The sequence below is a fragment of the Callospermophilus lateralis genome, chromosome 15 (genome assembly GCF_048772815.1).
Source record: "Callospermophilus lateralis isolate mCalLat2 chromosome 15, mCalLat2.hap1, whole genome shotgun sequence".
Taxonomy (NCBI): domain Eukaryota; kingdom Metazoa; phylum Chordata; class Mammalia; order Rodentia; family Sciuridae; genus Callospermophilus; species Callospermophilus lateralis.
The window spans coordinates 36591572-36618411 of record NC_135319.1 but is presented as its reverse complement, the minus strand read 5'-3'; the positions used below and the strand labels follow the sequence as shown (position 1 = coordinate 36618411).

Genomic DNA, 26840 nt, shown 5'->3' with positions numbered 1-26840 from the left:
GAAATAATTTACACATACCAATATGATAGAAGTTCTTTTTTTTTTATAGTTTTCTTTTTTTTTTTTTTAAAGAGAGAGTGAGAGAGGGGGAGAGAGAGAATTTTAATATTTATTTTTTAGTTCTCGGCGGACACAACATCTTTGTTTGTATGTGGTGCTGAGGATCAAACCCGGGCCCCACGCATGCCAGGCGAGCGAGTTACCGCTTGAGCCACATCCCCAGCCCTGATAGAAGTTCTTTATGTAATTGCAGAAATGGTTTTATTGTCCATCTGTTTCTCCTAGTTAATAATTGGTTTTTTGTTTGTTTGTTTTTTGGTACTGGGGATTGAACTTGGGGGCGCTCAACCACTGTGCCATGTCTCCAGCTCCTTTTTTGTATTTTATTTAGAGACAGTATGTTGCTAAGTTTCTCCCTAAGTTGTTGGGCCTGGCTTTGAACTCTGGATCCTCTTGCCTCAGCCTCCTGAGCCACTGGGATTACAAGTGTGCATCACTGTGCCTGGAAATGTTGATGTTTTTAAATGAGGTGCAAGATTCTTAATGTTATCTGAAAGTGTTAACATTAACCTTTTTAAAAATTTTTTTTAGTTGTCAGTGGACTTTATTGATATGTGATACTGAGAATTGAACCCAGTGCCTCACACATGCTAGGCAAACACTCTACCATCGAGCCACAACCCCAACCCCAACCTTTAAAAAAAAAAAAAAAAAAAAAAAAAATATATATATATATATATATATATATATAGAGAGAGAGAGAGAGAGAGAGCTGTAAATGGACACAATACCTTTAGTTTTATATATATTTTTAAATGTGGTGCTGAGGATTGAACCCAGTGCCTTCCACGTACCATGTGAGCACTCTACCACTGAACTACAACCTCATCCCCCTTAACCTTTTTTTTTTTTTTTTAAAGCTTCAAATAGTGCTTGATCATTCAAATTTGTTTCCCTAATTCCTTGAGGGTCATAGGACAAAGAATTTTAGTTTTTTCTTTTATTAAAAAATTGAGCGCTGGCAGTTGAACCCTGAGCCTCTTATAAGCTAAACACCCACTCTACCACTGAATTCTGTACCTTCATCCCCTTAGCAAATTGTTTTAATCCAGGATTTAAAATCATCTGTTCATAATTGTCAATCTTATATAAAAGGGCATATTTTAAATCTTTAGCATTATTTTTTTCTCTATTTATATGATTATATTAAAAATTGGCATCATTTTGTTTATTTAACTGCATAGCATTCTCGAAGGCAAAAGTAATTAACCCTTAAATTTATATTTAATATTTTTTATCTTAAAAAAAAAAAAAGCAGAGCCAAGTGTGGTGGCACACTTGTAACTTAGTTGCTCTGGAGGTTGAGGCAGGAGGATGGCATGTTCCAAGTAAGCCTTAGCAATTTAGTGAGACCCTGTCTCAAATTTAAAAAGGGCTGGGAATATAGCTTAATGGTAAAATGCCCCTGGGTTTGTTTAATCCCTGGTAACTCCCTCCCCTGAAAAAACCCTGTAATTTAATATACCTCACCCATATATACAAACACTTAAGCACACCTCTTGTAATATTCTTTGGTAACCTGTTGTATTCAACACTTGTTTAAATAATTAGTAAAGTTCCTTGAATCATAGGCTATGGAATGTTTTTAATATGATAGGGGTAAAAAGAGAAATTTGAATAGTAGGTGACATTAGGCACTGAGATCACAAAAAAACTGAATGTTCCTGTGACAAGTTTAGTTTAACAGTATATCTTCTTGTAAACTCTCTGTGAATGTGAATTAGTTGCAGTATGAATCTCTCACTGAATTAAATGACCTACTAATATTTTCAGGCTCGTAAAAAAATTCGTACTTGGAATTATTTCTTGTTAAAATTATCCTTAAATTTTCATTTGGATATTCAGCACCTTTTGTAGTGTGAAATTTAAAATTATTTAGTTTTTTTTTAGATGGAAAGTGGAATTTCATAAACATACTTGATGAACATAGTTAACAAAATTTTAGGTGAAAAGGTAAATAAATATTTTAAAGCATTTTTAAATGTGAATTCTGTGATAAGAAAGGGGTAGACTTCTATAATTTATCACAAAGATAAGTTATGTTTCATTACTTATGTAAAGTAGATTTTTTTGTTTAGTTTCTTACAGTGCTTGGGCAAATTGTGTAGTTCCATTGATTGGTTCCATGCAATGGAAATCTGACCTTTAGCAGATGTTTGATAAATTGCCAGCACAGCATGATCACTCAACTAGACAGTTTCCTCTTTGTTATTTGACAGGCCCTTCATGGTTTAGTAAAATGACAAAGAAATGCTCAAACTTTTATTTATAATATCAAAAGATTTGTAAATTAATAACTCATTGAAAAATATTGAGAAAATTATGTTTTCTGTCCAAATCATGGATTGAATTCAAGTAATTTAAAAAAATACAGTATTAAAAAATCTGAAAAAAATTTTAAATGTTGAATGAATACTATTTTGAGAGTAGAATATTATTTATTGAAATTGTTATTTAGGCTTGATGTGTTTCCCCCACCACCCATTATATTTGCCTAGTACAATTTAAACATTATTTCAGGTTAATCTTATTTTAATGTTCTTAATAAATATCTTCTTTAGTTGTAAGTGTGTATTTAAAAATATAGATTTCTTAATAGTGATTGAATGCACCCCAGAGCAATTAACCTATATGGAACTTGAATTCATGTTAAAGCCTATAATCTGAAATACAGTATTTTTTAGACATGTAATGGGTTCAGCCTCAGACTTGTGGGAATTCAGCAAGAACACTATAGGCTCTGTTTTAGTCAACTTCATAGATTGAGTATACAGGAAAGGGGGAAAGGAGTGCCTTAATGTTTGCGATGTAAATGATGAATCAGCAGTATCAGCAGTTGTCAGACTGGATGTTTTTGTGATTTTCCATAGGGCATTGCAGTTCTTTTTCATTGTGTTCTATATGGAATGAAAGATTTTAAGAAAATTTTAAATATTATAATCTTACATGGTTTTGTAGCCATTTTGTAAGTCTTAATGCTTATATACTAAATTAATTTCTAAGGTTTATGATTTGTAAAATGTTGCTGTGCATGTCACCTTTAAAAAATAAAAAAGATTTTTTTTGTGTGTGTACTGGAAATTGAAAAGAGTATGTGTTGGAGGGTGCTTTACCACTCATCTATATCCCCAGCCCTTTTATTGTTTTGAGAATCTTGCTAAATTCCCACGCTGACCTGAACTTGGGATACATCAAATTAGCCTTCCAAGTTGCAGGGATTACAGGTATGTGCACCTGGGCCAAGCTAAAAAAGGTGTTTATAAACATCATTTTCAGTATCAGGAGTTTAAGAATATGCTAAACTAAAATTTAAAGATCAAACACCCTATGATACAGGTTTGCTAAATTCACATGGATCAAACTAATTTATAAAAGGTTTAAGTTGACAGTTACTTTGCTAGTAATGTTATCACATCATAATGACACTTTTAAATTAGTACTTTCTCTTAAAAGTCACATACAAGATTTTATGACATGGGAAGGAACATGTAATTTAGAGGACTGCTGGCTTTTAAAGATAATGGATAGATATTACTCCCCCAACATTGAAAAGAAACAAAGAAATAGATATGGCACTAAAATTTATAATTCTGAACTGTATGTATCTGATCTGTACTTGTGATGGTATGTACTAATAGTAAAGTCATTTTATATAAAGAAAAATTACATTCTTAAGTGAGGTTTTCTAAGTAACCATGTTTAGGTTCTTCTTGTTTTTTTATTATTATTATTTTAGTTGCAGTTGGACTCAACACCTTTATTTTATTTATTTTTATGTGGTGCTGAGGATGGAATTCAGGATGCTAGGCGAGCGCTCTACCGCTGAGCCACAAACCTAGCCCCTCTTCTTGTATTTTTAAATACTAGAATCACACTCATATTTTGGGCAGAGTACTTGCATTATTTAAGTCATGAGAAAATTGTGTGGAAACAAAATCTAGTCTTATGATCTTATTTGGCTTGAGATCTCTAAATTGAATTTTTTTAGTAACACTAAGAATTAAATGCACTTTTGTAGTTAAAGAGAAACTGTTCACAAAGTTAATGAGGCCAAACTGAATTATTGAGAGCATACACAAGGCAAGAGTATATCTGGGACTCTTATTGAAGGGAGACAATACTGATCAAAAGGAAATAATAAGCTGCTACTGGAACAAAAGAAGTGGGCTAGCTTTTTATATTAACTTGCTGGAGTGGCCTAGGGCCTATATTTATATTGGACATGAGTGTGTGTGTTCCCTGCCCCCCAAGAAATTTCTTCTTTGTCAAAAATAGGTAGGCATCAGTAATTATTTCAGTGTACTCTCATGGTCCATCCTGGTCCTTGCAATAGGCATCAGTAATTATTGCAGTGTACTCTCATGGTCCATCCTGGTCCTTGCAATAGGATTGTTAAAACATGTGAGAAGAAAAAGGAAAGAAGAAGGAAAAATATGCATGCTGATTTTAAGGGATGACAGTTAAGGATGTTAACGCCTTTGCTAGCAATGTTATCACATCATAATGACACTTTCAAATTAGTACTCTCTCTTAAAAGCCTCAGGTTTTCCCCCCATCCTTTCCACATATAGTTCTTTTAACAGATGAGAGATCAGGAGCTAAGACTTCAGGTTTTTTTCTGTCCCCATCGTAGTCCTTAACTGTCTCCATAGTAAAAATTATTCAGTCTCTCAATAGGAATTTATTTAGCAATTATTTCTTAGTTGTTATTCTGATGTGTGCTCTGTTTTGCCCTTTTCCTTATTTCTTTTAATTTTTTAAATCATGTCATACATAATTAACTCTGATTTTTAAAAAATACAGCTTTTATCTACTCATGTAGTTACCACTGTTTTAGTCAGCTATTTCACCGCTGGGACCAAAATATCAAACAAGAATTCTTAGCAAAAAAGTTTATTTATTGCTTATGGTTTCAGAGGTCTCAGTCTATAGATGGCTGATTCCATTGCTTGGGGCCTGAGGTGAGGTAGAACATTATGGCTGAAGGTTGTGGCAGAGGAAAGAAGCTCAGGACATCATGCCAGGAGAGACTATTCCCTTTACCATGGACAAAATATAAACCTTAAAGGCACACCCTGAGTGACCCACCTGTACCAGCCACACTCTACCTACCTTACAGTTACTACAAAGGTAATCCCTCTCAGGGGATCAATGCACTGATTAGGGTCTCAAAACTCAATCATTTTACCTTTAAACTTTCTTGCATTGTCTCACATGAGCTTTTGGGGACACCTCAGATCTAAACTGTAACAACCACTCAGATCAAATACAAAATGTTTTTCATCTCACCATACTTAAATCTGGTACCTTTTCCTAATCTATGTTGCCTCTTTGTTCTAGTAATCTAAATTCTGTCACTGAATATGAGATTTGCCTTTGCCTGTTGTTGAATTTTACATAAATGGGATCAATTTTTTAAACTCAGTATACTTGTGAGTTTTATACTATATTAGTTTCCTAAGCCTGCCATAACAAACCCACCACAAACTTGGTGATTTGAAACAGTAGAAAGTTACTTTCCCAAAAGTTGTGGAGGCCAGAATTTTCAATCAAAGTGTTGGCATCACCTCCTTCTGAAGTCTCTAGGGAAAAATTCTTCCTTGCTCTTTGTGAAAGTGTGACTGAGTCCCAACTTGTGTTCTTCCAAATTGTGAGAGAATACATTTTTCTTTTTTAAGCCATCAAGTTTTTTGATGATTTGTTATAGCAATCCTAAAAAATAAATTTATCCATGGCATTCTATTTTCTAGTAGTTCATTATTTTTATTGCTATGTAATATTCCATTGTATGACTAGATCACTGTTCAGCTCCTCTTCAAATGGTGGTCATTTGGAGTTTGTTCCCAGTTTTTGGCTTTTGAATAAAGGTATATTTACTTTTAAAGTTTAGCCATTCTGATGGTTTGTTAGTTATTTGACTATAATTTTAATTTGTATATCCTTGATGAATAATATGATAATGCTTTCCATAAATCTTAGATATATGTTCTCCATCTGGAAGTATCCAATCATGTCTTTTGCCCATTTAAAAAGTTGTGTTGTCTTTTTCTCTTTGATTTATAGGAGGTCCTTATATGGATATATAAGTCCTTGACAACAGGCCTGAGATGAGTGAAGCAAGTGAGGCATCTAGGATGCAAATTTAAGGAGACAACCACTCTTAACTTCCTTTCTTGGTGATTACATTTCACCAAAGCATCCCTCTGACTCCCTCTAATTCAAGATTATCCAAATATTAAATTATCCGAAAGGCTGTCATATATTAAATAATAACCCCTCTGTTATTCTGACATCTTAGGCGCCTCTCTCTCTCTCTCTCTCTCTCTCTCTCTCTCTCTCTCTCTCTCTCTCTCTCTCTCCCTCTCTCTCCCCCCCCTCTCCCCCCCCCCCACTCACACACACACACATCCACATCCACATCCTGAAACTCATCCCCAATTGATATATACTTTTTTTTTTTTTTCTTATTTTGGTCGTTGCCATCCAAAAAATATGCTCTGTGAGAACTGTGTGTGGCCTTGTTTTTGTCCACTCCTGTTTACCCAGTCCCTAGAGCAGTGTGTGGCACATAATAGGGCTTTAATAAACATTTAACTATTATTATTTTTTTTTAAAGAGAGAGAGAATTTTAATATTTATTTTTTAGTTTTCGGCGGACACAACATCTTTGTATGTGGTGCTGAGGATCAAACCCAGGCCGCAAGCATTCCAGGCGAGCGCGCTACCGCCCCAACATTTAACTATTATTAAAAATAGGGAAGCTTGGGTAGAAAGATTTCATTTTTTAAGAATGTGGGAGGGGCTGGGTTTGTGTCTCATAGGTAGAGTGCTTGCCTCATATGTGTGAGGCATTGGGTTTCATCCTTAGCACCGCACATAAATAAAATAAAGGTTCGTCAACAACTAAAAAAATTTTTTTAAAAATGAGGGGGGTGGAATAATTATTAAAAAAAAAAAAAGTCGGGCATGGTGTGCACACCTGTAATCCCAGGGACTCAGTAAACTGAGAAGGATCTTGCCTTCAAAGCCAGCTTCAGCCACTTAATAAGGCCCTAAGTAACTTAATAAGACTCTGCCTCAAAATAAAAAATATAAAGGACTGGGGACATGTCTCAGTGGTTAAGCAACCCTGGGTTCAATCCCCAGTACCAAAAGAAAAAAAGTGGGGGTATTATTTTAAGCATGCTAGTTGTATGAAGGGCCTTGTACACACAGATAAGCTATTGAATAAGGTCAGGAAATAGCAAACATTTTCTGTACAGGAATAAAAAATAAATATTACATTCTTTGCAGACCTTACACTTAAACCTTGTCACAACCGCTTAACTATTATGCTGAAGTGAGGAATCTTTTATGGATAATAAATGAATGAAGCAGTGTTTCAGTAAAAAACAAAACAAGTGATTGGCTTGTGGGCCATAACTTGCTGATCTCTGGACTTGGTGATGAAGAGCTTGTAAGACTTACAAGTTGATTGATATATAGGTATTCTAGGAAAATTAATCTAGTAAAAGCTGGAAGGAGTTCTGCTGTTGTAGCTCATACTTTCTCTTATTCTTTTTGTTCTAGTTATTGAAAAAAATTTTCTGTCTCATTTTCTAAACCTTATATTGTGGTTTTCAGTGGTAGAGTGCTTGCCTGGCAGATATGAAGCACTGGGTTCTGTCCTCATCACCATATAAAAATAAATAAATAAAGATATTGTGTCTGTCCGTCTACAACTAAAAAAATAGCTGGAGGCCAAAGAAAAAATAAGGCTATATGAAGCTTATTATGAGGCACTACTATACTGAATGCTTTATGTACATTGTTTAATCTTCTGTTATCTCCTTCCCCCCACTGCCCTTTTGGTACTGGGAATTGATGCTTTAAGCACCAAGCCCCATCCCCAGCCCTTTTTATTTTTTGAGACAGGTTCTTGTAAAGTTTCTGAGGGACTCCCAAGAATTGCTGAAACTGGTCTTGAACTTCTTATCCTGCCTCAGTCTCTGAGTCACAGATTACAGACACGCACCACCACTCCAGTTTTAGGATTATTATTAATTTTTTATGTCTTGTTAATCTAATAGTATCCTTATTCTACCCTCAAACTTGACTGAGGTATGACTAGATAGTGGATATAGAATTCTGGAGTAAAGATTGGAAATTATTTTTCTTCAGAAATTTCCAGGTATTGATATGTGTCTTTCAGATTCTGATCTTAGTTTTGAAAAATCAGATGATGTTCTCCTTTTTGCTGTTTTATATGAAAGAAGTTGGTGGGATCTTTTCTTGTCTGCTTTGGAAAGGTCACAATAATGCCCCTAGATGTACAATGTCTTTCATTCATTGTTTTTAGCTATTGGGAGTTGCTTTTTTTTAGTTTGGCAATTTATGAGTTTGACTTCTGGAAATTTTTCTAAATTATTTCTAAATTTCACTACTTTCTGAATTATTCATTCTTTCATTCATTCATTGCTCTTTTCTGAAATGTTTGGGACCAGATAGTAAATCATACTTTCTCTTTTTGTTCTAGTTATTGAGAAAAATTTTCCGTCTCATTTTCTAAACCTTCTATTGTGGTTTTCATTTTTCTATCAACATTTAGTTTCCTAAAACCCTTTTTTGTTCTCCAAATGGTCATACACACACACACACACACACACACTCTTGTTTTATATTTAATGTTTTCTTCACATGAAATATCTGATAATTCTCATTAGTAATATTTAATAGGTAACAGTAAAAAAGCAATTTGGGAACTCTGAGCATGTGATGATGAATGTAAATTTAATCTTATCTATTTGAAATCAAGTGATTTTTCTTAGAAAATCTGATGTCTTTGTATTTAGCTCTTTTAGCTTAAACTGGTCAGATTTCCCAGAGAAATCGACCTTTTTCTTGCTTGACTTTCCAAGTTTCTACCATTGAAGAAAGAAAACTGGGAGTGGAGGGGAGGGTCTTGTCATAAACTTATTTCATTAGAAAACTTTCACCTAGTCTTCCTGTTTCAGTAATAAATCTCTGCCCTTGACCTGATTTAATAGGCTTCTGAATTCAGAGAACTGCGTTAACCTTCTCTAAGAAATAAATTTCTACCAAAATGAGAGAGGAAGTGTTGTTAGGCTAAAAGTAAGAAAGAGATTATTGAGTCTGGCCGCTGCTAAGGCAGACTACTGTTAGTTTTTCTGTTAGCCTTAATTTACCCACAATTAACTTTTGAGCCTTTGGGGGCTTCTCTGTTATAAATTGAAGAGATTGTCAGCGTTCCTCATCCACAGTTTAGATTTATTTCATTAAGCCAGCTACCACTATTATTTCTGTTATTTTAATATTGGCCTATTCTGTTCATTTTTTAATTTGTCACATCTTGGAATCCTCATCATCTAACATGTTAATAATTATTCTTAACTTTGAGTCCTATGTTCATTTCATAGTCTGAGTTTTGTATCATCTGAGTATTTTGAGTAAAGCATAAGAGATCAGTGACATATATTTGAAGTTATTCTGTTTTATTTTAGTTTTTAGTTAATGTTGTGGGTTATGGTTGTTTATCCACCTGTGATTATCTAATTTTGCTCTTTTTAATGGGAGCTTACATTTTATCATTTTACTCCTCATATATTCAGAATCTTACCCCACAAATTTTGCTTTTAAAAAAAGTCTAGTGTATTATTCACACTAGCCTATAACACTAAGAAGAAATGTATTGATAGTGAAAATTTAGCATTGATTGTAGTAAAATAAAATTTACTCTTGGATAACCTTTTTCTTAATGCTTTCAAGCCTTCTTGCAAATAATCGTTTTGGACTTTTGGTAGGTTAGTATTAATGGATCAGTAGGAGCCTTTAAGACTTCTTTTATGTATATTTTCTAGAAAATATTCTTTTCAGTTGGGCATGGTGGCACATGCCACAGTTTTAATTACTTGGCTGAGGTAGGAGGATCATCAATTTGAGCCAGCCTATGAAAAATAAAATAGGACTGGGGATATAGCTCAGTGGTAGAGTGTTTGCCTAATTGGTGCAAGGCCCTGGGTTCCATCCCTAGTTCCATCCCTAGTACTAGAAAAGAAAAAGAAAACATCATTTTTGTTTCCAAAAACAGTTCATTTTAGAGATTGTTTTTATTTTCTGTGCTGTTTTAAACATATTGAAAGTGCATGCCTAATTCAGGCCTTCGATTATTTAGACTTTGTAGACAAAATCTAATTTGGAAATTGGCTAGGTATTCCCTTGCTGTCTTCTTTTCTCATTTCAACTTCATTTACTTTTTAACTATGTTTCTTTACCTTTTCCAGTTTTCTACTCAATTCTCCTTGGTGGAGAAGATGGATGCAAAGCAGGAGGTGTGAGTAGTTCTTTATTCTCTCTGCATCTGTTAATATTACATCATCTTTCCCATGTAATATTCCTGTTTCTTCTTAGTTCATCCTCTTACATTTATGCAGCCAGTGGACCTATATGATTTTCCTTTTTTGGTTTATGAAATTTAGTTTATTCTGGCAATGTTCTTAGAAGATTTATAGTAATTTGTGAACATTCTTATGTTTTCCTCTTTCCATATGTTCTTTTTAAAATCTGACATCAGAAAACTGTTACCCACATTGTTTCATTCACTCATCCCTTTCATTTATTTAGTCCACCAATATTTAATAAGTTCCTAATAAATCACATTGGAAAATCAATTTTGATAATATCTCACTTTTATTATTAGGGTTCATACTTTATAGGAAATATCACCTCCCATTTCTGTTAGAATTAATCACATCTATATAATTTAAAACTGTAACTTTTGCTTTGTTATTTCCTATCCATATTATAAAGAAGTGTTTTCTTTTGGAGGTATGTGTGGTGTAAAAGTAGACTCAGGCTTGAGTTCTGGATCTACCATATGTTGAGTATGTAATATTGGGTTAATCATATCATCTTTCTGGGTCATAGAGCGCTCTCTGTAAAAAAATACTTAAGAACTTACTTACTGGATTGAACTGAGAAAGTTGATGATAAAAATGAAATGAGAGAATGTAAATACATATACTGTATGAACTTAAATTTAAAATGGTGTACAGTGGTAATATTTCTGTAAGGATTGTTATCCTTATATATAGATTGTTATTTATTTTGTAGCCTTTTTGAAATACGGTAATTCTTCTTGAGAGCAAGAATTGTATCATAGTGATCCTTATCAGTTATGACTGTTAAATAGCAAGGACTCTGACTTTTGCAAGGGGAAAACTCTAGTCTTATAAGTTGAGTAATTAAAGTTGAGAGTCTATGGAGGCCATGGTGATAGAGTTGGCAGGAACCAATATCAGATAGTAATAAGTTAGGAAGAAAAAGAAAGATCTCCATAGGGATTTTTCTCTAAGTGCTGAACTAATAAGCCCATGTGCTTTAAGAAGTTGCATAAATGTATAAAGGGAAAAAAAAACTGAAAAGAGAGGAATATTGCCAAATATTGCCCAGTACCTCACCTGAGTTTGGAATGGTTTTGTTCCCAATCGTTATTGTGACTAACCTCATAATTTACAGGACATTGAGAGAGTACTCAGAAGAGTTTATAATGGGAAGAAAAATTTAGCCCTAGACTAAAATTTGCGCTGGCTTAATCTAAAAAAAAAAATCTTGAAAATGAGATCCAAAAGTATTAAACTGTTTCTAAGCAATTTAACTGCATCTCAGGGGAAGTTGTGGCTGTGGGGAACAAAACCTAATGTAGGCATTAAAAAATGCAGAAGTACATGAAAAAGTAACATTACAATGCTTAACATTAAGGTAAAAATTACCAAACAACCGCAGAAGCAGGAAAATAACCCCATAATGGGCAGAGAGGGGATCTCATACAAAAACATCCCCAAAAGGACATAGATGATAGAATTAGTAGACATGGATATTAAACAGAGGATGACTTAAAAGAAGGATTGAACTTTGGATACTTGAGATCTATAAAGATATTTTTAAAAAATCAAATACAAATTGAAATTCTGGAAGTGAAAACTAAAATGTGTAAGAGATAAAAAGTACATTGGATGGATTCAGAACACATAAGGGATAGTAGTCCCCCATTATCTATAGGATATATCCTTCAAGACTTTCAGTAGATATCTGAAAACAGAGATGGTACCCAACCCTGTATTCAAGTATTATCATGCCACAAAGTCAATCTGTTAACCTAGATGGCTACTGATGGATGTGTAGCATATATAGTGTGGATACACTGGATGAAGGGATGGTTCATGATAGAAAGGGATGATACACAATTGTACATAATACTCAAAATGGCATGCAATATAAAACTTTTTAGTTTCTTTCTGGAATTTTCTGTGTCATATTTTTGCACCACAGTTGGTTGTAGGTAACTGTGAAACCATAGAAAATGAACCTGCACTTGGGGAACACAACTGTTGACTTACATAAAATACATTTAAAAAAATTTTTTTTAGTTGTAGTTGGATACAGTATCTTTATTTATTTTTATGTGGTGCTGAGGATCGAACCCAGTACCTCATGCATGCAAAGCAAGTGCTCTATCATTGAGCTACAACCCCAGCCCCATAAAATATATTTTAAAATAATTTCATTCATATCTTTCTTTTTTTAATGTGGCTACTAGAACATAATTATATAAATTAAAATACAATTCTAAAAAATATTCAGTTAATACCAAAAAAGGCAGAGAGAAAGGAACAGCTGAAAAAAGAGGCAAAGAACACGTAATTTGATAGATTGAACCATATTAATAATTATACTAAATGGTAATAGTGTAATTATTAGTAGTCTTGAACTCTATAATTGAATGCTGGAATCTCAGTTCTGGCAGAGGTTGTCAGAATTGATATAAGAAAAAAAAAGTAAGATCCAACTGTTTGTGGTTCATCAGAAATTTACCAGATAGATTTAAAGTGAATGATATAATGCACTAATTTTTTTTTAAAGAGAAAAGTTACACTGAATGAATGGAAATATATATAACCATGTAAAATAATATGCACATATGTACTGTGGCTGAAGTACTCAAGAAAATATCAGAAAAGTGGAACAGTTAAAGATTGACAAAACAATCACATATATATGCATCTAATAGCATGGCTTCAAAATGTCTGAAGCAAAATTTTTTAGTTGAAGACTTTTTAACACTAGCAGTTGGTAAGACAAACCAGTAAAAAACTAGCAAAGAAGAGCTGTGGCTTGTTGGTAGTAGAGTGCTTGCCTGTCATGTGTGAGGCACTGGATTCAACCCTCAGCACCACATAAAAATCAATAAAATAAAGGTGTTGTGTTAGTCTACATAAAAAAATAAATATTTTTAAAAACTAGCAAAGAAAGCTGGGAACCATGGCACATACACCTGTAATCCCAGCAGCTCGGGAGACTGAGGCAGGAGGATTTTGAGTTTAAAGCCAGCCTCAGCAATTTAGCAAGACCCTAAGCAACTTTGAGACCCTATCTCTAAATTAAAAAGTATTAAATAGGGCTGGGTATATGGCTCAGTGTTCAAGTGCCCCTGAGTTCAATCCCTGGTACCAAAACAAACAAACAAACAACCTAGCAAAAGATATTGAGGATTTGAAAAATCCGTCAATCACATTGACTTAATCAATATTGTCTTGGTCCATTCAGGCTACTATCAAAATACCTTAAAACTGAATCTATACAACAAATTTTTTTCTCACAATTATGTAGCCATGGACCTCTAAGACCAAGGTGTTGGCAGATTTGGTGTCTAGTAAAGGCCCACTTTGTAGTTTATTTATAATCCCTTTTTGGAATGTTATCATGTGATTGAAGGGACCAGGAAACCCTCTGAGGCCAATCTCATTTGTGAGTAATCTCATTTTTCATTTATTGAAATTTTAACCTTTTCAATTTTAGAGGGATACAAATGTTCAGAACACAGCAGATATTTATAGAACACTACCTCAAAGCTTCATGATGCACATTATTTTTTAGTACACCTGGTATATTCATCATGGGGGGTCATAAACAAATCTAAAGAAACTTTAAAGGGTGGAAATAATACAAGAATGTGTTCTTGAGCCACAATGGAATTAAATTAAGATCAAAACAGTATTATCTCTAGGAAAAAGATATTGAGATATTAAACAATATACTTCTAGATAATCTGTTGGCCAAAGGAGAAATCGCAAGGAAAGTCAGAAGTCATTTGAACTGAATGATTATGAAAATATACTAAATCACAATTTGGGTGTATCTTCAACAAGGATTAGAGAGAAATGTATAAATTTAAATGCTTATATTAGAATTTTTAAAAGTCAGTGACCTAAAATTCTACCTTAAGAGACAAAGAGCAATTTAAGCCCAAATTAAGAATAAGGGGAGTAAAGTTATGAATAGAAGCCAATAAAATAGAAAATAAAAGGAAAAGATGGAGTGAACTATACCAAGATGACAATTTTTACCTATCAGGTAGTCTCCCCCGCTGTCAGATACTTCCCCCCAGGCAGATAACACATCCAATTAGTGAGCCTGTGGAAGCACTCTCAGAAGTTGTTTATTGAAACCCAAAATGGTACAACTGTCTTTAATAGTTTGAAATATCTAGCTAAATTAAATACTTATTCTTTGGTGTAGGAAAGCCTATTCCTAGGAGTAGAAAATCTCCAAAATAGTTTGGCTAAAATACAAAATTACATGTGCATAGACTATATTCATATCCACACCATTTGTATTAGCAAAAGACAGAAACACTCCAAATATCTCTTAATATGGTTCTGACTGAATGAAAAATGATTGATGTATTAAATTAGATATTACAGACAGAAATGTAAATAAATATTTACTCTGCCATGATTACTAAATACACGTTTAAGTAAAAATACAGCAAAATGAGTAAGAAGTATGCTGCTGTTCATCTAATAAATAAATTTGAGTGTGTGTCCATGTTATATATGTTTTGTCTCTACTTTTGTTTCTTAAAATTAGGAATTGTAATTAACACTTTAGGCTACAGGGATAGAAGGAATAGCTAAATTTCTCCGAATATACCTTGTTTTCTGATGTAAAATGAACATATAAGTGTTGTACATAATTCTAAAAAGTTTTTATCAAAAACTTTTTTACTAAAAGTAAAAAACATAGTGTACAAAGAAGCTGAAGTGGTATAACCATCGGAAGCAACTATTATAAGTGATTTTAAGGGCTGGGGATGTGGCTCAAGTGGTAGTGCGCTCACCTGGCATGCATGCGGCCCGGGGTCGATCTTCAGCACCACATATAAACAAAGATGTTGTGTCTGCCAAAAACTAAAAAAAAATAAAATATTAAAATTCTCTCTCTCTCTCTCTCTCTCTCTCTCTCTCTCTCTCAAAAAAAAAAAGATTTTAAAACGTAGTAATTTAATTATATATGCCTAGTGCATTATACCCTGAGGATAAAGAACTGAGATAAAAACCTTAGATAATTTTTATTAATTATAGTGTTGGTATTATTCCTAGACCTATGTATATGTGTTGTGTGACAAAGCAAATGAGATTTGATTATGTTGGTGTCATTGGATAGCAGAATTATCAAGAAGGGAGAAACTATATAGAAATAATAGGCTAAAAACCCATGTAGAATTTTATTTGGAACCATAGATGTAAAGTCATGCTAACTGACCACTATCTAAGGGCCTAGAAAAAGCAACTAACTCAGGAGTAATGAGTACCCCTAGCATCCAAGTTGTTGCTTCTGAATGCTGTTTCCCATTTACCTTGAATATATGGTTGATTTGTGGTCTGAAGCAGGAAATGGACAAGGTTTTCCATATTCATAATATGGAATCAAGGAAGCTATTAAGAGATTACCAAAGACTCAACAGCTAATTTGAAGATTCTGTCTATGGCCACGATAGACAATATGACAGCAGAGGCTCCTTTGTGATTCAGTGGTAGAACATGTGTTTCTGTGGATGATGCCCTGGGTTCAACCACTGGCACCAGTGAAACAGAATTGGCAGCAATAGGCTTAACAGCTTCAGAGATTTGAAATTCATTTGTTTGAATTCAGAGAGTTTCTAATGACCCCTTCCTTAAAAAACAAACACGCATTACTCACCATTCTAGAAAATTAGGATACTAGCTTATTATTTAAAAAAAAACTCATAAAAATTAGGCATATAGCCTCATGGATAGCAAAGATTTGAAGAGGGGATTTTTACTTAATAGACATATTTCAGAAAGTTAATGATAATATTCTAATACAGTTAGAATGTTACTATTTTACAAAATAGCTCTTGGTAGAGACAGCAGTCATCTTTGTCTGCTGTTACCATACAAAGATATAATCAGACAATACCCACATAAAGATATAATCAGACAATATGCCTCTTGATAACGCAGTACTATATGTGATTTTTTTCTCTAACAACCCTAACTTTAATTAAGACTCTAGATTGAACAATTACAGGAAATACAAGGACAGTGGAGCATGTTTTAAAATGGCATAGAGGAATAGTCAGCACAATACAGATAATTGAAGGCTATATGGGACAAATGACTTGATTTCCTAAACAATAAAATTGCAGGGGGAAGAGAGGAGGTAAAACCTATAAATAAAAACAGATGTGTAGCTGTGCCTGGTGTGGTACCCATAATCCCAGTGACTCCAGAGACTGATACAGGAAGATCACAAGTTCCAGGTTGTTCAGGGTAATTTAGTAAGACCCTGTTTCAAAATAAAAAAATAAGGGGGTGGGTGCGTTTCTGGTGATTTAGCTCAGTGGTAGAGCTCTCTTGCGTTCTGGGTTCAGTCCTAAGGAACACATACACAAACAAATTTAAGAGGCATATCAACTAAAGGAAATAAGTGGACCTTATTTGGGTTCTAATTAAACAGACCCCCAAACAAACAAAACACCCAATCTGGAAAACTTAAATGCTGGCGGATTGCAGTTTAAGATTATACACACACACACACACACACACACACACACACACACACATATATATAAAATGGTTGGAACAAAATTAACCATTACTTGAAAATTGTTGCAGCTTAATGATGAGGAGTACACAGGAATCTATTGTTATTGTTTTTTTTTTTTTTTATAAGAACAATTTTTTTTTTCAAAATAGCTTTTCATATTACTGACAGTCAGTATTCTGGCATGTTGAATAACTGAAGATTTATTTATAAACTAAAGTACATACAGTTTTCACACTCTTGGTGAAGAACCATAGATTAAAATATGAGACTTTTGTTTGAAGACTGGTTATTTATTCAATTAAAGAATTATAGTTGAATAAGAATGAAAGATCAAAGGCGTTCTTTTTAACTGGGGTTTTTTATCAAAATTCAGTCCCGGCATTCGATTATTAAAATAGAATGTTACTGGAAAAAATACATTTTAATATAGCCCTGTAAAATCTTTCTGTAACTGAAAATGTAAATTTCTGTGAAACTGAGCTATGTCACTAATTGTTGCCTTCCTTCCCCTCCCACCTCTTTTTTCCTTTTCTTGTGTTTTTGTTCTTGAATTTAGGGAAAGTCTAAATAAGTCTAACAAGATATAAATAAAACCCTGTGCTCCAGTGCCCCCTTGTGCCTATTGTGAAAAGGTATCAATAGTTTCTTTTCTAAAAAATTGGGTGGACTGTCTTTGCTAAGATTTCTCTAGAAACAAAACATTTTTGACTTTGTAAGTAAGTTTCTGTGTCCTCCTCATCAGAAATTCCTGGGACAAAAGATTCATCACCATTTCATTTTAGAGCATGCTTATCTGTTAATGCTCTTTCTGCTGAAGTTTTGCAGTATTTACAGTTGTATATCATCTGTGTATGTGTATGTATGCGTGCACATACTGGTACTTTTAATGGCGGGTCGACAGTGTTTCCATACTTGTTTTACCCTCACCCTCATATTTGCTCCCACATTTTTCTTTTCAAAACAAACAAAAAACTGGAGGGTATAACAGATTACTAACAGGACTCTTCTTTCCCTTCCTTGTGAAAGGAATGAGATACCGGGATCAATCAACTTGTACCACGATAGTGTTGTAATCATGGTAATTTTTGGTCCACTGACATATTGAGATACAGCCTACATTTGTAATTGTTGTCTCAATCTTCTCTCCCTCACCCCAAAAGACATCTGAGACACAAAAATAAATTTATATATAGATGTCTAATATTTATGATATAAATGATAATATGTATATCAACTGCCTTTGGGAGAAGTGAATGACATGGTTTATTATATTTATTCCTCTTTCAGTTAAATTCTCTGCTAATATATTTTGTTTTTAATTAGAATAAATTTTACTTATTTCAATAAATGATTCTGAGTTAGGACAGAAACACAGTCATGTAACCATTATTAACAGTGTAGATATAGAATAGTTTAATCACAAAATTTTCTTTTGCCGCTATACATTTAACCTTCCCTCCCCTTAATTTCCCAACTCTGGCAACTAAACTATTCATTCCTAGTTCTTGTTTTTTCTTTTCCTGGATGTCATATGAACAGAATTATATAGTAGTTGGCCTTCAGAATTGGGCTTCTTTCAGTTATCCTAAAAGCATTTGAGATTTTTCTGTATTGTTTCATATATCAATAGTTTTTTTCTTTTGCTTGCTGAGTAGTAGTCCCGCATATAGCTCTACTATAGTTCACTTATCTGTCTTACATTTTAGGGACCTTTGTTTCTAGCTTTTGGCTACTAAAATAGTTAACATTAATTTTTTCAGGTTTCATATAAGTACAAATTTTCATTTCATATGGGTCAACACTTAAGTGTGAGATTGGTAGGTCCTGTGGTGACTTGTATGTTTTACTTTGTAAGAAACTCAAATTTTTCTTAAGTGGTTTATTATTTTGTGTTCCCAACAACATCCAGGTCAAGTTGCTTTGCATCCTTCTGTTTTTTGGCTTAGTTGGTTTTTAAATTTTCCATCATTTCTAATATATGTGTAGAGGTTGTGTTTGTATTTCTCTAATCATTAGTGGTTTTTAATATTTTATGTGTTTATTTGCTATCTGCATACCTTCTTTAGTGAAGTGCCTGTTCAAATCTTTTGTCCATATTTTTGTATTTTCTTTTTTATTGTTGAGTTTTGAAAGTTTTTAAACATTCCAGAATCAAGTCTTTCATCAGATACATGATTTGTAAATATTTTCTTCCAGCTGTGGTTTGTCTTTTCATTTTGTGGACATTGACTTCTACAGAAGAAGAAAAAAAAAATTGATGACATCTAATATTTTCTCTTAGAGAGATTATTTCTCTGAATTCTTTTATTAACCCAAGGTCACAAAGATCTTGTCTCTTTCAAAGTTTTACTTTATATGCTTAAGTTTGACCAAGTTTAATTTAGTTTTTATATATGGTACAAAATATGGAGTGAAATTGGTTTTTAGATTTTGTTTTGTTTTAGTTTTTGGCAATCAATGTCTAATTATCCCAGCCCCGTTTGTTGAAGGTTATGTATTTTCCTTCCGCTTTACAAATTTCTTAAAAATTAGTTCTCATTTCTGTATGTATTTATTTCTAGACTTTATTCTCGTATTGATCTGTGTGTCTTTTTGGCTGTACCATGTGCTTAATTATAATTTTATATTGAATTAGCTATGAAGTGTGAGTCATCTTTTTAAATAATTATTTTGGCTATTCTTTCTTTTACCTGCCCATGTAAATTTTAGAAAAAACATAAATTAATATACATAAATAAATCCTACTGGAATCTTGATTGGAATTGCAATGAATCTATAAATCAGTTTAGGGAGAATTCACCTCAACAATATTGAATCTTTCAATTCACGAACATTTCTAAATTGGATCATACCTCTAATTGATGTAATTTAGTTGAGGACACTTGTTAGAGTCTGTAAACAAGTCAAGATGGCGCCTGGCATTTTGCAGAGGGAGTGGTTTGTGAAGTAATGCCAGCGAGCCATTAAGTGTGGAGATTCCTTATTGGTTGACTGCTGTATCTAGTTTATGTTCATTAAGATAAGCTGTGTGGAATGTATATATACCCCTCCTGTCCTACAATAAACGGCTCCCACTCCTGCTGTATCAATCTACAAAAGTTACTCGTCACCCCCCAGCTAGTGTGCCCAGCCAGCGGGCTGCGGCAGACACATATATAATTTCATTGTTAGCTATTAGGTATATTATAGATAGAGACTTAAAAGAGATTGTAAAAGGCACTTTTGACTCAGAGCAAGGGATAGAAGATATTTTGGAGAAGCAGATTTCTGAACTACATCTTGAAGCCAGAGAGTTTAGATTTATGAAGAAACTACATGATTCAGGTTGAAAGAGAAGTGTGACTTCTTCAGTTATACATAAGTATCCTTGATCAGTATTGTTGAATGAATGAATGGTAAATAGACATTAAAAATGGAATGTTCAATATAAATAGATTAAGGGGCTGGGGATGTGGCTCAATCGGTAGCGCGCTCGCCTGGCATGCGTGCAGCCCGGGTTCGATCCTTAGCACCACATGTAAACGAAGATGTTGTGTCCGCCATATACTAAAAAATAAATATTAAAATTCTCTCTCTCCCCATCTCTCTCACTCTCTCTTTAAAAAAAATAGATTAGGGATAGAATTAGAATAAATTAAGACATTTCTAGTATGTCACATTTCTGGAAAAAAGGGGAGGTTCAGACAGAATGAAGTATAGTTGAAAGTCACTATGGTTAAGAAAGTACTAGCTGGGTGCTATGTTGCATTCCTAAATTCCTAGTTAGTGTGTAGAGGGGTAGGGCCATAGTGAGCTATGCTGATTATAAGGTCTGTACTATCAGTGAGATCATGCCTAATAGCCATTGTAGGGCTGGAGTTGTAGCTCAGTGGTGGAGTGCTTGCCTAGCACTAGTGAGGCACTGAGTTTAATCCTCAGCTCCATAAATAAATAAATAAACAAACAAAAGTACTGTATAAAAAAAAGACTATTTGTTGTACTCTAGCCTAGCAACATAGCAAGATTCTGTCTCTTAAAGAAAAAAAATGGTGGTATAGACTGAATATTTGTGTTTCCTAAAATTTATTAGGTTGAAATTCTAATCTCTCATGATATTATTAGGAGACAGGGCCTCTGGGTAGGTCATTAGGGCAGAGCCCTTCCAGCTGGGATTAGTGTCCTTAGAAATATGACCACATAGAGCTTCCTTCTCTTTTTTGCCATGACAGGACTAAAAAGGTAATGTCTATGAATCAGGGAGCAAGCAGGTCCTCACCAGAACTCAACCATGCTGGTACCCTTATCTCAGTCTCCAGAACTGTGAGAAACAAATTTTTGTTTATATGCTACCAGTTTGTGACACTTTGTTAGCACCCCAAACAGATTTAACATGGAAAACTTACAAGCTCAGTTATTTTATTAAAACCATGAGTAGGGCCTGGGGTTGTGGCTCAGCGGTAGAACACTTGCTTCACAGGTACGAGGCCCTGAGTTCAATCCTCAGCACCACATAAAAATAAATGAATAAAATAAAAGTATTTTTTTAAATAAAAGAAAAAACATGAGTAAAGCTAGGTGTGCTAGTGCACATCTATAATCCCAGCAGTTCAGGAGGCTGAGACAGGAGGATAGTAAATTCAAAAGCCAGCTTCAGCAAAAGTGGGGTGCTAAACAAAACAGTGAGACCCTGTTTCTAAATAAAACACAAAATAGGGATGGGGATGTGACTCAGTGGTTGAGTGCCCCGAGTTCACTCCCCAGTACACCCCCACCAAATAAATAAATAAAGAAATAAAGAAATAAACGATTCATGGGTAACTTGGGCTGGAGAGTACTTTCACCTAGCATGGGTGAGGCCTTGGATTTTGTTTTGTTTTAGTTTTTGATACGTGTGTCAATTGCAAAAATAATAATGGAAGGAAGGAAGGAGAGAAAAAAGAAGAAACAGATTGCATTGTCTCTCTTTGTTCCTTTGTATTCCTCCTAATATTGACTCTAAAATAATTTCTGATTGGGAACGATGGTGATGCAGTATAGTATGAGTGTTAAGTTTCTAGGGGAAAACTCTTGGAACTGTTAGTGCTTCATATACAGTATTTTGTGTTATCAGAATAAAATATTTCATCTGCCCCCAAATGAAATAATTGATAATATCCCTTTATGGCTCTCTTATGTTACTTGTAAGGGCTAGGATATACCATTGGGGTCCTAAGAGTCATCTATTTTTGCTAAAAATACTTGTAAGGGATAGTAGAATGAATCAGACACTATTACCGTATGTGCATGTATGATCACACAACCTGTGTAACTCTACATCTACAACAGAAAAATAAGAAGTTATACTTCATTTATGTATGATGTGCTGAAATGCATTCTACTGTCATTTATAACTAATAAGAACAAATAAAAAACACTTGTAAGGGCCAGGCTATGCTGTTGGGGTCTCCAAGAGTCATCCATTTGTATTAATAATTTTGGCACATAGAACCCCCTAAAATAGAAGGCTAATTAAAATGTGACTATTTTAAGTAGTTTATAGGCGGCATTTTTAGAGTAAACCTCCAAAATGGCTATGATACTATAATAATTCTTTAGCCCAAGGTATTCTGATTATTTCTACCAAGATTTTTAGATACTGATAAGTTAACAACGACAATAGCAACAACAAATAGACTTGTAGAATGAAACATCTCTTTTTATAGTCAAAGTTATGTTCATTTCCAGTGTATTAATACAAGTTAATCAGCCCATTTTAATGCTTTTATACTTTAAGTCAACTAACAAAGTACTCAATAACAGTATTTCCATTTGGACAGTTATACTAGGCTTTTCCTACTAACCTGAGGTCTGAAAGCAGTGCCAGTGTAGAGTATTGTGGATAACATAAGTGAAAGAAATTCAGCTGCCTAACTTTTGAGACATCAGTAGCACTTAAGCATTTAATTTATCTGAAGTTTTGATTATAGTGCTAGGATATTCACTGTTTGAACACATCTTATTAGATTGACCACTGATTTTAAAATACTTATTTAAAATATTCAGGGGGGAAAAGTGAGATTCTGAGTCTTTCTTTTAAATGAAAAATCAGATCCTGCCATCTTTGTTGAGCATTTTAAGTAAAGGAATTACTTTAGGCATTGGAGCATGACACATTATGTCTCATCCCTATCATATATGATATGTATGTATTCAAATATTATGTGAATGACTAAAGTGGGGGTCATTGCAAATTTATTATTAGCTATCTCACTCATGAAAAAGTGTGACCATGGATTCTTGGTACATAGGTTGCCGGAGATCATTTAGACTTCCTTGGGCCTCAGTTCTTTTGAGTTTTAGTTGAGGCCCAAACCAAATTTCCTGAGCTTCCAAATTATCTTTAACATTTTTTTTAAATAAATAGTTGTGTTTATTGTAAATATAAAGAAGAAAACCTGTTTTTTGATTTTTTTTTTAAGGATCAAAATATGCAACATCTTTGCTTACTTCCATTATTCTGGCTTTAGGCCTGCTACCTAATAGAGCTAAAAAATCCATTCATTTGGAACTGTATTGACCTGTTACGTCCCATCATCCTATATGTAGGATACCTATAAAAACTTAAATTAATCAGTTTTATAGATGTCTTCTAAAGTGTTATGTGTGTCCTCTATACAGGATGATGTGTTTAAAATGTGAAGGCTAGGACTCCCCAGTATATAATACTAAATAGCTAAATGGTAGAACTTGCCTAGTTCATGTGAGGCTTAGGTTTGATACCCAACACTGCCCCCGATTCAAGTGATTTGTTACTCTCTTTGGGCCCCTGAATATTTTGGTTTTACAAATGTCAATAAATTTATATTTATTTTTCTCTCATCCCATCAAGGATAGTGTGTCTGTAGATATTTTTTTATTATTAATTCATTGAAACTTAGCAAATTTTGTCCTTTGCATCCACTGCATTAAAGATTGTTGTTTGTATTAGTTCCTTAATGGACCAGAAAATGTAAATATGTTAGGCTGTGACTTCTTTTATTTAGTAAATGCATTTAACTTTTTCTGTTTCTTTTCATGGCTTGAAATCCTATTTATTTTTCTTGGTAAATAATATTTCATTATATAAATGTATTGTATTACAGTGTCTATCTTTTTAATGTATTAAACGACAACTTAGTTTCTTCTGTCTTGGCAACTATGAATAAAGCTGTTATAAACATTAATGTGCAGATTTGGGTAGTTGTGAATTTGATGACTTTATTATGTGGAAAGAGTATATTTAGTTAGAAACTGCCAGATTGTTTTTAAAGTGCATCCTTTCCCTTTACTCCTGCAGTTAATGAGTTTTACTGCTTCAAGTCAGTATTTTGGTATTGTCAGATTTTTGTTTGTTTTTGTATTTTTGTTTGTATTTGTCATTTTAAAGATGTGTAGTGGTACCTTATTGTCATTTCAACTCAAAATTTCCTCATGACAATTGATATCAAACATTATTTTGTATTCTTATTTCCCATTTATGTATTCTCTTTAGTGAGACATCTGCTCAGATCTTTTGCCATTTTTTTCCCCTTTGCATTGCTATGGATCAAACCCAAGGACTTCATGCATGCTAGATGAGTACTTTACCACTGACCTATGTCCCCAACCCCATCTTTTGTCAGTTTTTGATGTTGGGTTTTTTTTGGGGGGGTGGTGGCAATTTACTGTATATTTTGGATACAAGTTCTTTATTGGATGTATGATTTACAGAGATTTTCTTAGTCTGTGACTTGTCTTTGGTCTCATTTGGTGTATTTCAAAGCACAGAATTTTTTATCTTAAATGATATCTAGTCTTTTTTAAAAAAAATTATTGATGATCCTTTTGGTGTCGTATCTAAACAACCATTGCAAAAATAGATAAATAACAAACCATTGCAAATCTTGGCGTCAGTCAGTGTCAGATCTCCAGTTATTATAAATGATGATTAGGTTCTTAGACTAACCTGAATTTCCAAAGTGTGAAGTGTAGTGTTTTAATATTATGGTTTCCAAAAATCTAGAAGGTGTCCAACTCAGATAAATTCTTGTATATTCCTCTTGGTTAATCACATCCCCTGACTTAAGGAGTTCTAAATATTAATGGTTACCCCATAAGAATTCCTTAAGCATATGCCATTCAGGCAGAGTTAACTTGAGGCTTAGAGTCTGTTACTCTTCAGGATTTCTAGTTCTGACGTGAAATTGGATTTTCAACATTAGTATAATTAAATTGTTAGATTTTCCCACTTATGGCATAGTTTACTAAATGCATACTCAATACAAACATAGCTAATCCATAAAGCTTACCAGTAGTTTATTAAATAGTCTGACACAGGAGCTTTATTCAGTAGAAATAAGTCATTGAATTAATTGGCCATTCTTTTGGGGAATTTGAAAGAACAGGTCAAAACCACAGTGACACAGAGCATACATACATACACAATAGCTTAGTCACTTTGTTAACACCCTGAAATATGATAATGAACCAATAGATAACATAGTCGACTAAAAATGATTTAGAATGACCTTTAGATTTTAGAACAACAATAAATTGCTTATTACTTAGGGTAAACTGCATACAACCAAAACAACCGTAAAAAGGATAAAAAGAACAAAGAATATGTTAATGTATTATGCTGAGGAATCTAATTTAACAAAGTAGATATGTAGAATATTAAATGTGTTTAAATATTACTCTAGATGACTGAGTTTTTCCTCATAATAATTTTCCCTTTCAAGTGCCAACTCAACTTTTAGGGTGCATGCAGCAAAGTGGTTTTGAGTATGGACTCTGAAGTCATATAGTCCCAATTTTCAAATCAAGGCTCTAAGACGTTAACATTTCTGAGCCCCCTAGGGCAATAATAATACAAATGGAGACTCTAGAGACACCCTCTTGTGTTTACCCTAACCTTTCTTCCTTTTATCTTTCGAAGAACCTCATATTCATGCATATTTGCATCCAGGATGTACATTCACATTCTGCCTCCTATCCTTCTCTACTTTTGGATGTACTTCAGGTTTTGTAGAGAATATACTGGTGATGTGGTCCTCTTGGGGAGGATAACTTAGAAGATACCTATGGAGTCCCTAGAATGGAGTTTAGGTTAATTCACTTGTGGATTTCAAAGTGTTAGTACTGAAACATGGTGTAGATGAGTAGGTAAATTTATGCTTATAAAGGGCCAGATAGTAAATATTTTAGGATTCATAAACCATGTGTTTACAACTTCTCAACTCTTTTACTCTAGTCAAATTTGCTGGCATAGTGGAAAAGCAAACAAAATACATGTAAATGAACATGTGTAGCTATGTTCCCATTTTATTTACAGAAAAAAAAAAAAAAAGAAAAGTGGTGGACTGATTTGGCCCTTGGGCCATATTTTTTCAATTCTTGGTCTCTGGAGTTTAGCATGTTCCAAAGGCCAAAGAGACTTCACCCATTGGGGAGGAAATGTGATTAAAATAGGAGCTCTTACTTCTTTGGTTCCTTCAGTCTAAGAGCAGTGGTGCCTAGTAAGTTTACTTCTCTGAGCTTCAGTTTCCTAATCTGTAGAATAGAGATAATAGTATCTATGTAATTGGATTGTTGCTTACATTTGTCTAATGAAGTATATATATATATATATATATGTAAAGCATTTTGAGCAGTAATTACTGTTATGGAATATGTCATATGCAGTAGCCATATCAATGAGGGTATTCCAAAATAAATTTCTTCATCATCTTAGGTTATTCTGGGTAAAAATGTACACTTTTTCCTCATCTGTCGTTCAATAAATATTACAGACCAGTAGGAGAGACAGACATTAAATATACATAAATAGATTTCATTTGTGACAAATGCTGCAAAGATGAACTACATGATGCTATGAAAATATGTTAGAGTTTTTA

At 33.7% G+C, this 26840-nt stretch overlaps 1 protein-coding gene across 4 annotated transcripts in view; it reads left to right on the top strand.

Moving 5' to 3' along the window:
• Jmjd1c (jumonji domain containing 1C) overlaps positions 1–26840 on the top strand; it is a 287493-nt gene that overhangs the window by 76591 nt on the left and 184062 nt on the right. Inside the window, exon 1 of one of the 4 annotated variants that reach the window (XM_076834246.1) lies at positions 10372–10388. The exons of the other annotated variants lie outside the window; for them this stretch is intronic. The gene's annotated coding sequence lies outside the window, so the exon portion shown is untranslated. Of the gene's footprint in view, positions 1–10371; positions 10389–26840 lie in introns of those variants that run through there. 4 annotated transcript variants of the gene reach the window in all.